Here is a 14070-nt window from a genome sequence, read left to right as displayed (position 1 = left end):
TTGCAGAAGACCAGAGGGAGGCCTGTTAGAGGTCTTGGAACGGGCACACGTGCTGCAGGCTGCAATGTACTCCTTAACATCGCGTTCTAAGGTGGGCCAGAAGAAACGACGTTTAAGGAGACGGATGGTGCAATAAACCCCTCCGTGGCAGGCGATACGGGAGGTATGACCCCAGGTGAGGACTTCGGACCTGAGGGAGTCTGGAACGTACAGAGTGCCCGAAGGGCTGGTGACACCTGCGGGGATCTCACTCTGGGCCTGCTGCACCTTGTCTTCTATCTCCCACGTGAGATTACCTATAAAACATGACGTAGGCAGAATGGTTGAGTCTGAGCGGGTTTCAGTAATGGAGTATTTGCGAGACAAGGCATCCGGCTTGACGTTACGACTGCCCGGTCGGTATGAGATGACAAAGTTGAAGCGGTCAAAAAATAAACACCATCTGGCCTGGCGTGAGTTGAGCCGTTTAGCACTGCGAAGATAAGCCAAGTTCTTGTGGTCGGTCCAGATGATGAATAGTTGTTCCGCCCCCTCCAGCCAGTGGCGCCATTCTTCCAACGCAAGCTTGATTGCCAGTAATTCACGATTGCCAACATCGTAATTCTGTTCGGTAGGGCTCAATTTGCGCGAAAAGAAGGCACATGGTTTAAGTTTTCCTGAACAGTCCTCGCGCTGGGACAACACAGCCCCTACTCCAGAGTCCGAGGCATCGACTTCCACTATGAATTGTTTGGACACATCGGGTTGTATGAGGATGGGTGCGGACACAAAAAGGGTCTTGAGCCGTTTGAAAGCGGCATCAGCAGCGGAGTCCCAGATGAAGGGGCGATTGGTAGAGGTGAGCCGCGTGAGGGGAGCAGCTATGGTACTATAATCCCGAATGAATCGACGGTAGAAATTAGAGAACCCCAGGAACTGTTGGAGTTTCTTACGGGTTTGGGGTGTCTCCCAATGAACGACGGCCTCGATCTTGGCGGGGTCGGGACGGATATTGCCAGCCTCGATGATATAACCCAAGAAGGGGACGGAGGAGACGTGAAACGCACACTTCTCAGCCTTGACGTATAACTGATTAGCGAGAAGCCGTTCTAGGACGAGACGGACATGATGTTCGTGTTGCGTCTCGTTGGAGGAAAAAACCAGAATATCGTCAAGATATACGAAGACGAAGCGGTTCAGAAAGTCCCTGAGAACGTCATTCACCAAACGCTGGAACACTGCGGGGGCGTTGGTGAGACCAAACGGCATCACTAAGTATTCAAAGTGGCCCAACGGGGTATTGAACGCCGTCTTCCACTCGTCACCTTCGCGCATGCGTACAAGGTGGTAAGCGTTCCTGAGATCAAGTTTAGAGAATATTTTAGCGTGCTGGACAGAGTTGAAAACAGATTCTAATAACGGTAGGGAGTATTTATCCTTGACTGTGATCTGATTCAGCTCTCGAAAATCAATGCACGGTCGCAACGTCTTATCCTTCTTCTCCACAAAAAAGAACCCGGCAGCGACTGGAGAAGAGGAAGGACGTATGTGACCCAGGGTAAGAGCCTCCTGGATATAGGCTTCCATGGAGCTCTTTTCAGGACCGGAGAGATTGTACAATTTACTTTTCGGGAGAGGAGCTCCGTTTAGCAACTCGATGGCGCAGTCATAAGGTCGATGTGGCGGTAATGCACTAGCCCTAGATTTACAGAAGACGGAACGTAGGTCATGATAGCAGGTGGGTATGTTAGACAGATCGATTTCTTTACCGGGTCCTGTGTCAGGTAATTTGGTGAGGGGAACGGCTGACTGCAGACAGTTAGCCATACAGAAAGTGCTCCAGTTGGAAATGCAAGACGAACACCAATCAATACTGGGATTGTGTTTTTGTAGCCAAGAAAACCCAAGAATTAAGGGTGTCTGCGGACACTGAGTGATAAAGAAATGATGGTACTCACGGTGGTTACCGGAGGTAATAACTAGAACCGGACCGGTGTGTTTGGTAATGCGAGAAAGTTGTTTTCCCCCCAACCCCGCAGCGTTAACAGCGTTGTCGAGGACTTCAATAGGAAGAGAGAGTTCATGAACGAGACTTTGATCCATTAAACTATGTTCGGCCCCAGAGTCAACAAGAGCTTTAAATTCAAAAACTTGATTCTCATTGCAGATCTTGACAGGAACGAGTAAAAACTTGGAAACGTGGGAAGGTTCAGGGTCACCCCCCCCGTGGCCCGTCCCTAAACGGGGGGCTTCTGGAGTCCAAACGAGCGGTGCATTGAGAGACCTGATGGCCCGCCTGCCCACAGTAAAAACATAACCCCCCATCAAGACGCTTCTTTCTCTCCTCTAGAGAGAGCTTGGAGTGGCCTATTTGCATGGGTTCATCAGTTTTAACGGGGGGCGAAGCTTGGCTCGCTGGAGCCGCCAGGGGTAAGTCGCGAACGGGATAGTCAAGGGATGGAGGTGGCTTACATTTCTGCTCAGCGAGGCGTTCCCGGAGGCGGATGTCCGACCTCAGGGCGGCCGTGACAAGTTCTTCGAAAGTGCCTGCTTCGGGCTGGGTGCAAAGATGATCCTTAATGTGCTCATTCAGTGACTGGTAAAAAATCCCCTTGAGTGCGGGATCTGGCCATCCAGCCTCGACAGCAAAAATCCGGAAGTCAATGAGATGTTCACTCACCGGACGGTTACCCTGCCTGAGACCAAGCAACCGTCGGGTGGCTTCCTCCTGCTTTTGAGGCCGGTCGAAGACGAGGCGGAACTCTCCCAGGAAACGCTCGAAAGGGAGATGCGAGATAGGATGGGAGGCCAGGAAAGCTTGAGCCCATTGCAGCGCCTTACTACGGAGAGAGTTCACGATTAGTGATATACGAGTGTGATCGGCTTGATAATACCTGGGGGCTTGTTGAAAAATCAGTTCACATTGCAGAAGGAACCCTCCGCAGGCAGAAACATCCCCGAAAAAAGGTTCCGGCTGTAGTCGAACATTTTCCGTGATGAGGGTGGAAGCGGAAGTAGCATTGTTGCCGGAAATAGGAGGCGAAGCAGAGACTGTGGGCCTTGAAGTTTGACCAGAAAATTCATTAAGAGTCCGAGTGATATCTTTGATGTGAGAAACCAGATCCTCTTGTACAGACGTAATACGAGTGAGTAAGTTAAACTGAAGTCCCAGAAAAATACCTTGTTGGGTAACTGCATGGCGGAGCCCTTCCGGGTCAGCTGGGTCAGAGGTTTGGCCAGTTCGTTCTGTCATGATTCGGACGTGAGTTCAAAAATGACCCAGATGCTGGAACCCGGAAAGAGGCTTGGACACAACGGTAAGTTTCAGTGGTTTAATCAGAACCAGATCTTGACAGGACTTTCTTCCAGGAAGAGAGCGAGGGCTGACTGGAGGAAACTTGAGCTGGAATCTCCTTGAGGGGAAACAGCGGCAGGTGCGAGGCTTGAACCAAGACGAGGCGAGGCGGCTGGCTGGAGGTTACTTGAGACGGTGTAGGCGAAGCTTGAACCAAGGCGAGGAGAGGCGGCTGGCTGGAGGTTTCTGGATGCGGCGTGACGGCTGCGTTGGAGGACTGCGACCAGGTGAGGATCCAGAAGGTTTACGTCCTGAGGCAGAGCGAGAAATACCATGAGCTTAAGACAACGAGGCGTGAGACAAAAACGTGAGCTGACCAGACTATGCACCATAGGAGGAACAACGAACTGGCACCGGCTGATGATCCTGGAGGAGTCTATGAAGGCAGGTGTAGATGAGGTGAGTGGATCCAGCTGGTCGCGTCCAACACAGGAAGGAGGGGGGAGGAGGGAGTAGCTGACAGGCCATGACATGAATGGTCCTTAAGTAATAAAGTGTCCTGTGACCAACACAGCACCAAACAAAATTGCATCTACAAAACATCTGCATATTTGGCATTCTCTTTGCATTGCACACTAAATCTAATAGTCAAGAAATCATGTGATCAAATCCCTGTACTTATATCAGACAAAAATACTTCACATCAACCACCACAACCAAAGAGAAGCTTCCTCAAGTGCAGCAACAGACGGAACAGACAATCATGAAACTTATCAATGAGATGCCAACACGTTGTTACAGCACATATCAGATGCTGGCGAGGCTAAATGATGAGAAAGAGCCAGTGTGAGTATCTCTTGCCTAGTTGACAGACATGCTGACAGCTGGACAGCATAATGAAGAACACTGATCATCCCCTACATGGACTCTTCACTGACCAAAGGAGTGCATTCAGCAAACGCCTTCGCTCTCTGCCATGCTCCACAGAAAGACTCAGGAAGTCCTTTGCACCGAGTGTAATTAGACTGTTCAATGCCGCTGGGAGGGGAGGGAGCATGAGCATGAGGAGGAGTCACTAAACGGGCATCTGCTTTTTTAACACTTATATACTTTTACTCATATTATTTTATTTTTATTGCTCTTATACTTTTTTTACTCTGTTTTTAGTGAGTGTGATTATTTTATGTTTTTATGACTATTTATTACTCAACTACTTATTAAATTTCAATTGAAGGTATTGTGTATTGGAGGAGCAATGGATGGATATGCAAGTTCCCTCGGGATTAATAAGGTTCTCTATCTATCTATCTTATCTATCTATCTACAGCTTTTTCCTCTCCCGCCATAGTCTAGTCACAGTGAAAAGAAGTGCTACATACGCTTTGTCATATTTCCTCCTCTCAGCTTTTGAGATACTTTCACATGTCTCATTTTCTCAGTCTTTCAGTTAAACCTTTCCTGCTTTGTTCTCGGACTGTGGTTGGAAGACGCAGGGGAGATCTTCTCTCCAAGCTGATGGCTGATGTTCCTTCGGGGTTCACTTCCCTGTTCAAACCCTCAGAGCCTCCAGAGGAGGTTAAACAAAAGAAAAGAACGTGTCTCAGTTCTTTTAGAGGAACTTTCCTTATTACTTTTTCCTTAACTGACTGCGCGTGAATACGCTCCACACCCTCACACACGCTCACCCCCCTCCCTTCCTGCACCGCACACCGGTTTCAGCACACGCACACACTCATCCCACAACACTTTCTTTCTTTTCATATCTGTTAAATATTTTCTGTGGTGTCTTTTAACAATCTGTTTACTGTACTTTTTATCACCTGATCTGTATTGTGTGCAAGTACTCCACAGCTTGCTCACTGACATAGAGAGCGCCACCGCCATCAGTGGTGGTGGATGTGCAATTACCTTTTACCGTATTGTACTACGTAAAAAAAGGATGTCCCTTGTCATGTGCGCCTCCCAGGCATTTCATGGTACTATTTGAGGACTGGTGTGATTTGTTATCACAGCCTTTTGATGTGTATTTGACCTGTTTCGACAGAGTTACCTAAAGTCATTAGTAGACGCTTGTGTATGTTATGTCGATTTTCAGGGAATGAAGAGATAGTCTACCAACATATATACTTATTTTAAGAAGAAAGTACAGCAGGAGTGAAAGAGATGGTAGGGGAGCAACAGAGGTGTAGTGAGAAGAAGGAAGATGAGACAGAGCAGCATGACCAGGATCAATAATGACAGAAGATGGTGAGGAAGACAAACATGAGACGGCATCAGACAGTCAGCATCATTGGTCAGAGAAGCAAAGCAGAACTCAGCAAAAGGGGCTCGACCTGTTCCTGGACCAACAGGTGAAGTTAGAATTATGTTGCCCTAATAACTAAACTGTTTCATGTTTATTAACCTGAATAGAAATGTCTACAGATATATCACAGATATAATTAATAATTACTATGGAAGGGTAATATTATCATCATTATTATTTCAGAACACGTGATTTGACTTACTGTTCATTAAAGATATCTCCCAGTCAAGAGCCGAACACCCCAAGCAGCTACACCTAAAATACTTCCCACAAATGTATCAAGGTGACAGAAAAAGGTGTTTTTCTAAAGACTGGTACAACGTAGATAAGTGGCTCTTTTGTCAAATGTAATTGGAAAATAAAAAAACATTTTTGTGGAACTCAAAATTTAAGCTGTACTTTTATTTGTCTATGCACATTAGTAGCATTAAATATAAACACAATAAAATACATAATAAATCCGTAGACCTTTAACTTTCTGTTAGTCTTCTAAAGGCATTGCTACACTGTTTAGCAGAATGAATTTTGAAAATATAACTCCTGGCTTTTGTGTGGCCGATGGCTGATGAGTGACAGTCACACACGCGATTTGACCAGAATAGGTGCAGCACTTTACTCAGGCTTTATAACAAACCAATTATTGTTGGCAGTGTGGGTTCATTGTTGTGATGGAAATCGCGGCTCTTCTTAGAGATTTGGCTGTTTTGGATCGGCTCAGTAAAAAGCCTCTTTCAGCTCCCAAACGTGTCTAGAGGTTTTTTTTTGTTGCTTTATTTAATTTACCATGAACATCATAAGATTATGCACATAATGAATAACTGATTTTAAAAAAGTGTTTTTAATTCATATAAGTGTATAATTGTATGTTATCTATTCTTTCCAGATAAGATGTGCAAGAGAAATGATAACAATCTACAATTCAATTCAACGGATCTGGTTTCTTTTGCATTGATCTGCTCTAGAAGATTCTCTCAGGTGTCTGTACAGGCTAGTTGTGGAGCTGGTTTTATATGGAATTATTTTCCTGCAGACTATACAATCTTTTTCTATCAATAAAAGTCAAATGGCTCCACATTTTGCTTCTGTTCCCAGTCCTGTCACTCCTTTTTTTCTCTTTACATTTTTTTGTTGCTGTAGTTGGTTTCCCCATCGCTTTCTCCATCTCTCCCTTATACTCGGTTTTTATACTGCTCGGCGGACAAAGTGTGTGTGTATTAGCCTGGAGGCGGTCTTCCTGAAAGGGGCTTTTCGCTCTTTGTGACCCACACTTGTTTTTGTGGATTGGGAGAGGCTGGTGCTCAGATTGCCTCTTTGGGATTGTTTTTCATGAGGAATCAACATTATAAAACACTAAAAACTCAAAAAAAGTTTATTTTGCATATGATATAACCCCTTTAATATGTTAGTCTAATGATTTTCAGGATTCTGAAGTAAGTCTGTTTCAATCTCAAGCCGGAAGTCAAAAAATAGTTGATCTGCACATAAGGGAATTTATTTACAAGTTCATTTCAATTTAACCTATAAGAACAAACTTACAAAAAATGTTTTATCAGGACACAATGAATGCAACAACATCAAACAGAATCTATTTCTAAGTTTTGAAAATTAAAAAATAATCTCTGCAAATTGCTGTAGATCAATTTGTTACAAATTGTTCCAGTAACGCCAAATTAGATCCAATATTTGTTTTAATAATAATATTTTGAATTAAAACATAATAATCTCTAGTAATAATTTTAGACATGAGTCACTGACTATAAATGGATGAAAAACCTTTTTTGTTAGCATGATGAATTTTAGCAATGGTGACCATAAAAGAACAGAAAAAATGTAAAAATATTAATAAAAAGCAAATGTCTATTAATTTTATAGGAATGTTAGCGATAATTATGTACTTCCCGATGAAGGCTAACCAGCCGATGCCCTTCCCATACCCGTGATGTCACAGCTTTAGCAGCCCCCCTGCAGCCTGGTAAAGCTGGTGGCAGTGGGGGGAGATCTCAGTCACTGTATGGCGCTTGTTGATGCTGAGCTGCACTCTGACTCTACCTCGTGCTTCTGTCTCACACAAGCTAGGGAAAAGACTCAGAACAGGAGCATACAACTGCTTAAGTCCACTGAATGGAACCAGTGTTCTGGACCTGCAGAGGGAGCATGGAGCCGTCAGACTGTGACACGAAGGCAAAGTCCAAGAGGAGGAGGAGGAGGCGTAAAGACAAAGGTTAGTCCAGCAGCAGTTGTGTGAGCACATCGGGGGGAATTGTTGATGCACGTTTCTGCACTCATGCATTCACAGGATGGGCTAAACCAAATTAACCGGTCTTTCACAAGAAGTTAGAGTAAAGATTATTTTGTGATGCCAATAATACATCTGTTTGTAATGGATGCAACTATGTAGATACAATTATTTGGGTGTCATTGTGGCTGTTTGTTGCATGTGCCTCAGTTTCAACTCTTCAAAGTGCCATGTGGACCAGCCTACCCCTAAGAATTGAACCATTGGCAGTAGATGTGTTTCATTGGCCAGATGTTAACTCAAGAAAACTGAATATCAGGACCACATTTGGGTCAAAATGTTTGTCTTCTATCCCAACTGCTCTTTTCAACAATTAAAAAAAGATGACAACATACTGTTGAGACAGAAACTGCATTCTCTGTTTAAGACAAAATACTCAATGTTTTGCATATTTTTTTCATCTCAGTGGGAGATTTTCTTGTATCAAATGCTGTCAGACATGTTTACTTAAGGATTTGACCAAACGATGGAAGTCCCTGCAAGTTCATATGGTATCTTTATAGAAAAGCCCTAAAAGACATGTTACACACATGCTAAACTTCCCTGGAATTAGCTCAAATTTTAAAAACTGCGGTGTAATATCAAGTTTCAACGAAATATAGGACAAGTAATATAAAATGTGGCCTTTTTTAAAATATTCTAGCAAGCATAAAATAGCAAACAAAACATTATCTGCTGACCTTTTATGAGCTGATTGAGTTCACATAAAAAAATCCTTAAATAATCTATATTTATTTATTATTGACTCTGAATTTTATCCAAACTCCCCCTTTGATAGTTTGTCTTAACTTAAAATTTCACACAATAACAAGCGTGCAATCTGTGCAAAGAAATACCTGCACAAAATAATATGCACACTATTTTATATAGTGAATGTAATACTTACTAGAAAGTTTTAAAGGTTTTAAGAGAGAACAGGTACTTCCCAGTCTCTTATACTGTAAACACATACATTTAAGCTTTTATAATCAAATAAAACCTAAAGCTTAGCTTCTATTTGGGGTATCAAGGTTTTGTAGACTTCCTGCAATCAGTTTGCCATAAATATTTATTGGTTTTGCACTGTCTGAGTACCCAAACACCCTGAAAAAGCTGTTTTGTTTGATGTAGTTTTAAAGGTTACACCAGCCTGTTACCTTTAATTAATGTACGTGACGGCATTTTGAAAAGGGCAGTAAACAATGACACATGGCTTTGCAGATGCAGTAAAATCACCATGATATGGTCCGATTAATAAAATAAATTAACATCTAAACTGATCAGATCACAAAAATAAGACCCAGGCCCTGGATCTTATTTTCCATAAATTATTTTCCAAACTTTTCCATAAATATTTTCATCATTATAGGAACACAATGCATACCTGATGCTTGGTTGTTAATATATTCAAATCTATGCACACTTAGATTTACACAAACTGTTAGACTCCTTGGTCCGTGTTTCAAGACGGGTCGGGTAGAAAGCTGATCGCCGGAGACCCCTTGCGGCCGTTGTACATGAGCCGGCCCTCCCCCGGCTGGTCCCTGCCCGGGGAGGCATGACACAGTCGGAGCGCATTGGGGACTGTCCTTTCCCCCTGGTACAAGAGAGGGGGCAGTGAGCACTTCAGTTCACAGCCCGATGCGCCAAGGTCCGGGGAAGGGGCGCTCTAAAGCAGCGGGGCTCGCTGAACCGTGGTGGTGGGCTCTTTGCTACTGAAGAAATCCTGGTTAGTTATTTTCTTCTGCTTAGTAATATGCTTCAATTTAGTAAGTCGTCCTATTTTTGTTTTTTGTTTTTGTAGCAAGTCATCCTTGATTAAACAAAACAAAAAGATCTGTGGTCCCACCAGAAAACATGAAAATAGTGCGAAGTCTAATGTTACTATTGACTTTGAATAGACTACAAGATTGTTCACTATTCTGAGAGTAAACTCACTGAGATCTTCCTAAATGAATTCCATGAGTTCTCCTTTATGAGCTGACAGTTATAAATTACTTGTGAAAGTCACATCCTTGTCTTTCCAGCTCTGTTTGTATAATTGTAGCCCAGTAGAAGTAGGTATCTAGCTCTTTCCAAAATGTCACGCCCCACTTTTTGTACACAGTAGGCTAGTGTAGTGTTTGTGGCATGCTGAAGCTAAAGCAAGAAAATTACCACTTTTTAGAATGTTTTCTTCTTATAAATGATCTGTATTTGCTCTCATTTTAACCTTGAGTTGGAATTTAGCCAGTTAACCTTTTTGAATTTTTGTTTTCTCTCTCTTCTTTCAGCTCCTGAGATGCATCAATAGATGACTTGTCCTTTTTTACTTTTTTCAGTTTTACTTATTAAGATTAACTGAGACAAAGGTTACATCAAAAAAGTTATTTTAAGAAGAATCTAGCATACTTAAACACATCTTTTATATAAATATTTAGCATTGTCAGATGGGTGTGTAAAATCAAAGTGAAGTTTAGATGTTCAGTTGGAGCATCAAACACAAATCAATCAAAAACTATGTGTTCTCAATCTAAATTGTGCATTTTCTGTGTTCAAACATACGATCTTATCTTGATAGAAGTCCAAGTAATTACAATTACAGACGTCAGGATCAGCTTTATGGATAAAACAGGCATTGTTCTGGACATGCTAATCCTGGTAAATGCTGCAGATTATTCCATAATGATGGCTCTGGGATTAAATCCAGTGGTTATTCAAAGTGTTCTAAGCTTGTTCTACTCTCATTAATGACCCATCAGCCCATTTTTGTACTAAACATGGGGTGAAAGCATGTTCACCTAGAAGTAGAAAGGCCTAGAAAAGATGTAATTGCTCTGGACTAAAATTCACAAGTTATTTCTAGACTTTAGCTAATGTATGTTCAATGTCAAAACAATTAGCAGCAGTTTTATGATTTGGTTGATGAGCTAATATTTTTAAAGGTGAAGTTGTTTCTAAAATGAAAACCCCAAATTCGTGTCAAGAATTTGAAGAAATTGTTTCTGACTGTATTTGTTTAATAGTTTACTCTGAAAATATAAAATTTGTATGTTTCTCAGATTGAGTTGTTTGCATTATGCAAAAGGTTTTTTTGACTTTCTAGGATGACTGGTGGAAACTCACTTTGAGCAAGCAGCTTCATTTTATTAGTAAAACCAATTCAAATCATATGTCGACTTGACAATAAACAAAACATCTAAATGTAGCGGGGATCAAATAATGAAAAAAACAGTGTATTTTTAAGACTTCATGTTTTTGTTTATAGTGACATTTAGGGATTTTTGAGATTCTGTTTTTTTTCTATATATACTATAGTGAAGATGCTTACATTTATATAAATACATTTATGGTTAATTCATGTAAATATACAGTAAACGTTTTGTGTTTTTAACATTTTTCTATGTAATAATGTCTAACCTATCATGCATTTAGAATGCAGCAATAAATATGGCAATGCTAGGTTTGGATTAGGTTTGCGCCAACATTATTAAGGTTAAATAGCACAAGGAAAATGCACGCTATTGTACTACAGGCTTAAGATTCCAGTTATGTCATTAACTTGTCAAAATTCAAAACTGTTGGCGAAGACACTTGATTAAGCCTTTTTATAAATCAACAGAAACTGTTGACAGACTGTGTTCACAATTAAAAGATTACATTAGGATTTTTTCCCATTTACAGATGACAAGAGGAAGCTGTTGTGAGCATTTAAAATCAAAACAAACTGCCATTTGGTGATAGGAATCCCTCTTTTACTCCATTGTCATTAACAAACTGTCATTTGTTGGCTGTAACGTCTCAGCGAAAGGATTTGATTGTCGTGCTTTCAGTGGAGATTATGATTCTCCTGCAAGCAGCAAACAGATGCCGTCTGCTCCGTCAGTTCTTTCCTGTCCTTCTGTGTTTGAACATATCAGCATATATTGGATGCATTTTGGATAAGTGAGCTCCATTGTGCTGTCAAACCTAGTGGGGCATGTCAGTGTGCAATTTCACTGATGGATTCTGCAAACGCCACTCTTCTCAGAGGCTCTGGTTTTATGAAAACATCTGCAATATGGTTTGTGTGCCCATTTCACTTAATTGAAGGGGTACTCAGCTGCTATTTTCTCTGCAGCATAAAGGAATTGACTCATTCAGACTAACTACTCCATACACTTAAAATCTAGGATAAATACATTTGTCTAACCGAAACTTTAATTTTGGAGAATTTACAAACAGAAATTCTAAGAAAATAATATTTGGATAACACATTCCAATGGCTTACAAATTTTGAAAACTACATTTACATGTTTCCAGGCCCTATGGGTGTACAGTACAGGTATGAGTTTAAAAAGTATTTGTAGTTTTAAATTTTGGTATTTTTGGCACACGTATGCATATAAAGTTAGGTAAAACTTCAAATACATTTTTATAAATAGACAAGAAAAACCAAATTTAACACAAAACTCTTTTTTTTAAATTAGACAATTCTTTTATAAAAGAACAGCCTATTTGAACTGACCTTTTTGAAATTTTCCAAATTAAGAATTTAGCAATATTAACAATATTTCTTAAAGGGTTTGGTTCAGTTTCTGTTGCCACATTTGGTCCTGATATGCCAGACCAAGAAATTTTGAAGCTGTAAGATTTCTGTTTAAGGAACATATTTAGGATATCATTAAAGCAACAAGACTACATTTAAAAAAACCTCCAAGAATATTAGAACAACAGTCAAACCCAATGATAGTAGGGTAGTTTTTGCTTCGTGCAACCACAATACCTGGCAGATTTCTGTCATTTCAAGCTCAAAAGTCGTGTGGTTTTTTTTTTTAAAACCAGAACACAGTAGCAAATGCTCCTTTGTATGGATTGAAATTATATTTTAGTTATGGGTTTTTTGGTCTGAACCTGAAATCTATGTCAGAGACCCTCATCCCAGCCGCTTCATACTCGGCCACAAACCGCCCTAATGCATGCTGGAGGTCCCAGCTTGATGAAGCCAACAGGACAACATCATCTGCAAAGAGCAGAGATGAAACCCTGTGGTCCCCAAACCAGACCCCCTCCGGCCCCTGCCTGTGCCCAAGAAATTTTGTCCATAAAAACTATGAACAAAACCGGTGATAAAGGGCAGACCTGCCGGACTCCAACGTGCACCGGGAACAGGTTTGACTTACTGCCGGCTATGCGAACAAAGCTCTTGCTCCGGTCATGCAGAGACCGGACAGCCCTCAGTAAGGCTCCCCGGACCCCATACTCCCAGAGCACCCTCAACAGGATACGTGGGACGCGGTTGAGGGCCTTCTCCAAATCCACAAAACATATCTGGACTGAATGAGCGAACACCTGCATTCCCTCCAGCACCCCTGACAATGGGTGATTAAAAAGATCCTTTGAGGTATTTGATTTGAAAATCTGTCTGGCAAAAATGCTTGCTTCAAGAGGCTAACCAGCTGTGATGGCCGAGTCTTTAAGGCGTTGGACTTAAAATCCAATGGGGTTTCCCCCCGCAGGTTCAAATCCTGCTCACAGTGTAATCCTTAAAGAGTGCTACCAGCAAATATGCACTGCAGGGTTCAAACTGAGATGCCTGGGGCCGTTTTCTGCTTTCAAAGAAATGATTGACACATATCATCAACTTCCTGTGATGGCCGAGTCATTAAGGCGTTGGACTTGAAATCCAATGGGGTTTCCCCGCGCAGATTCAAGTCCTGCTCACAGCGTCATGCTACAAGTGTGAATTTCAGCTATCACCATCAATGAAAACTATGTAGACTGCTCTAACAATTGCAGTGTGCAAATTGTATGTTCAAAAATAATTCATGCATTTGTTATCGCCACATTCAAAACATCAGTTATTTCATTCAATTTTAAAAGACTAATAAACCATCCATAAAACTACTCATTGATCTTTTATGCCGTTTCTTTTTCCAGTGACCTAACCTGTATCAGTAATCAAGCCAAATGATTTCTTATTCCTATATATCCAACAGGTATTTGTCAAAAATACTGGTTAGGGCCCTTCCTTTTTAATAGTGGATGGAGAGTATAATATAGTAATGATCCATCCATAAAAGTACACATCGCTCTTTTATGCCTTTAATTTTTCGATGACCTAACCCATAACAGCAGTAAAGTCAAAGTCCACTAGCTACATAAAAATTGGCTTTGCTCAATGGCATGTGGGTTTCCTTGCCTGGAATTTGTTGAATAGAATTCCTCAATTTCAACTTATTGATTAAACTTTGACAA

General features: G+C 41.4%; 1 long non-coding RNA gene and 1 other non-coding gene across 2 annotated transcripts; one reads left to right on the top strand and one right to left on the bottom strand.

Annotated features, from left to right (window-relative positions):
- Window positions 1–3297: 3297 nt before the first annotated feature.
- LOC111949077 lies at window positions 3298–3756 on the bottom strand. The gene is made up of 2 exons (XR_002875105.1): window positions 3664–3756; window positions 3298–3585 (listed from the first exon to the last, which is right to left on the bottom strand). It is a non-coding gene; the product is annotated as an uncharacterized LOC111949077 (long non-coding RNA).
- A 9514-nt stretch (window positions 3757–13270) lies between these two features.
- On the top strand, window positions 13271–13352 carry trnal-uaa. Its single transcript has one exon. It is a non-coding gene; the product is annotated as a tRNA-Leu (tRNA).
- Window positions 13353–14070: the final 718 nt, after the last annotated feature.

The sequence above is a fragment of the Oryzias latipes genome, chromosome 17, assembly GCF_002234675.1.
Source record: "Oryzias latipes chromosome 17, ASM223467v1".
In the NCBI taxonomy this organism is placed as follows: Eukaryota; Metazoa; Chordata; class Actinopteri; order Beloniformes; family Adrianichthyidae; genus Oryzias; species Oryzias latipes.
This window is presented reverse-complemented; position numbering and strand designations above follow the sequence as displayed.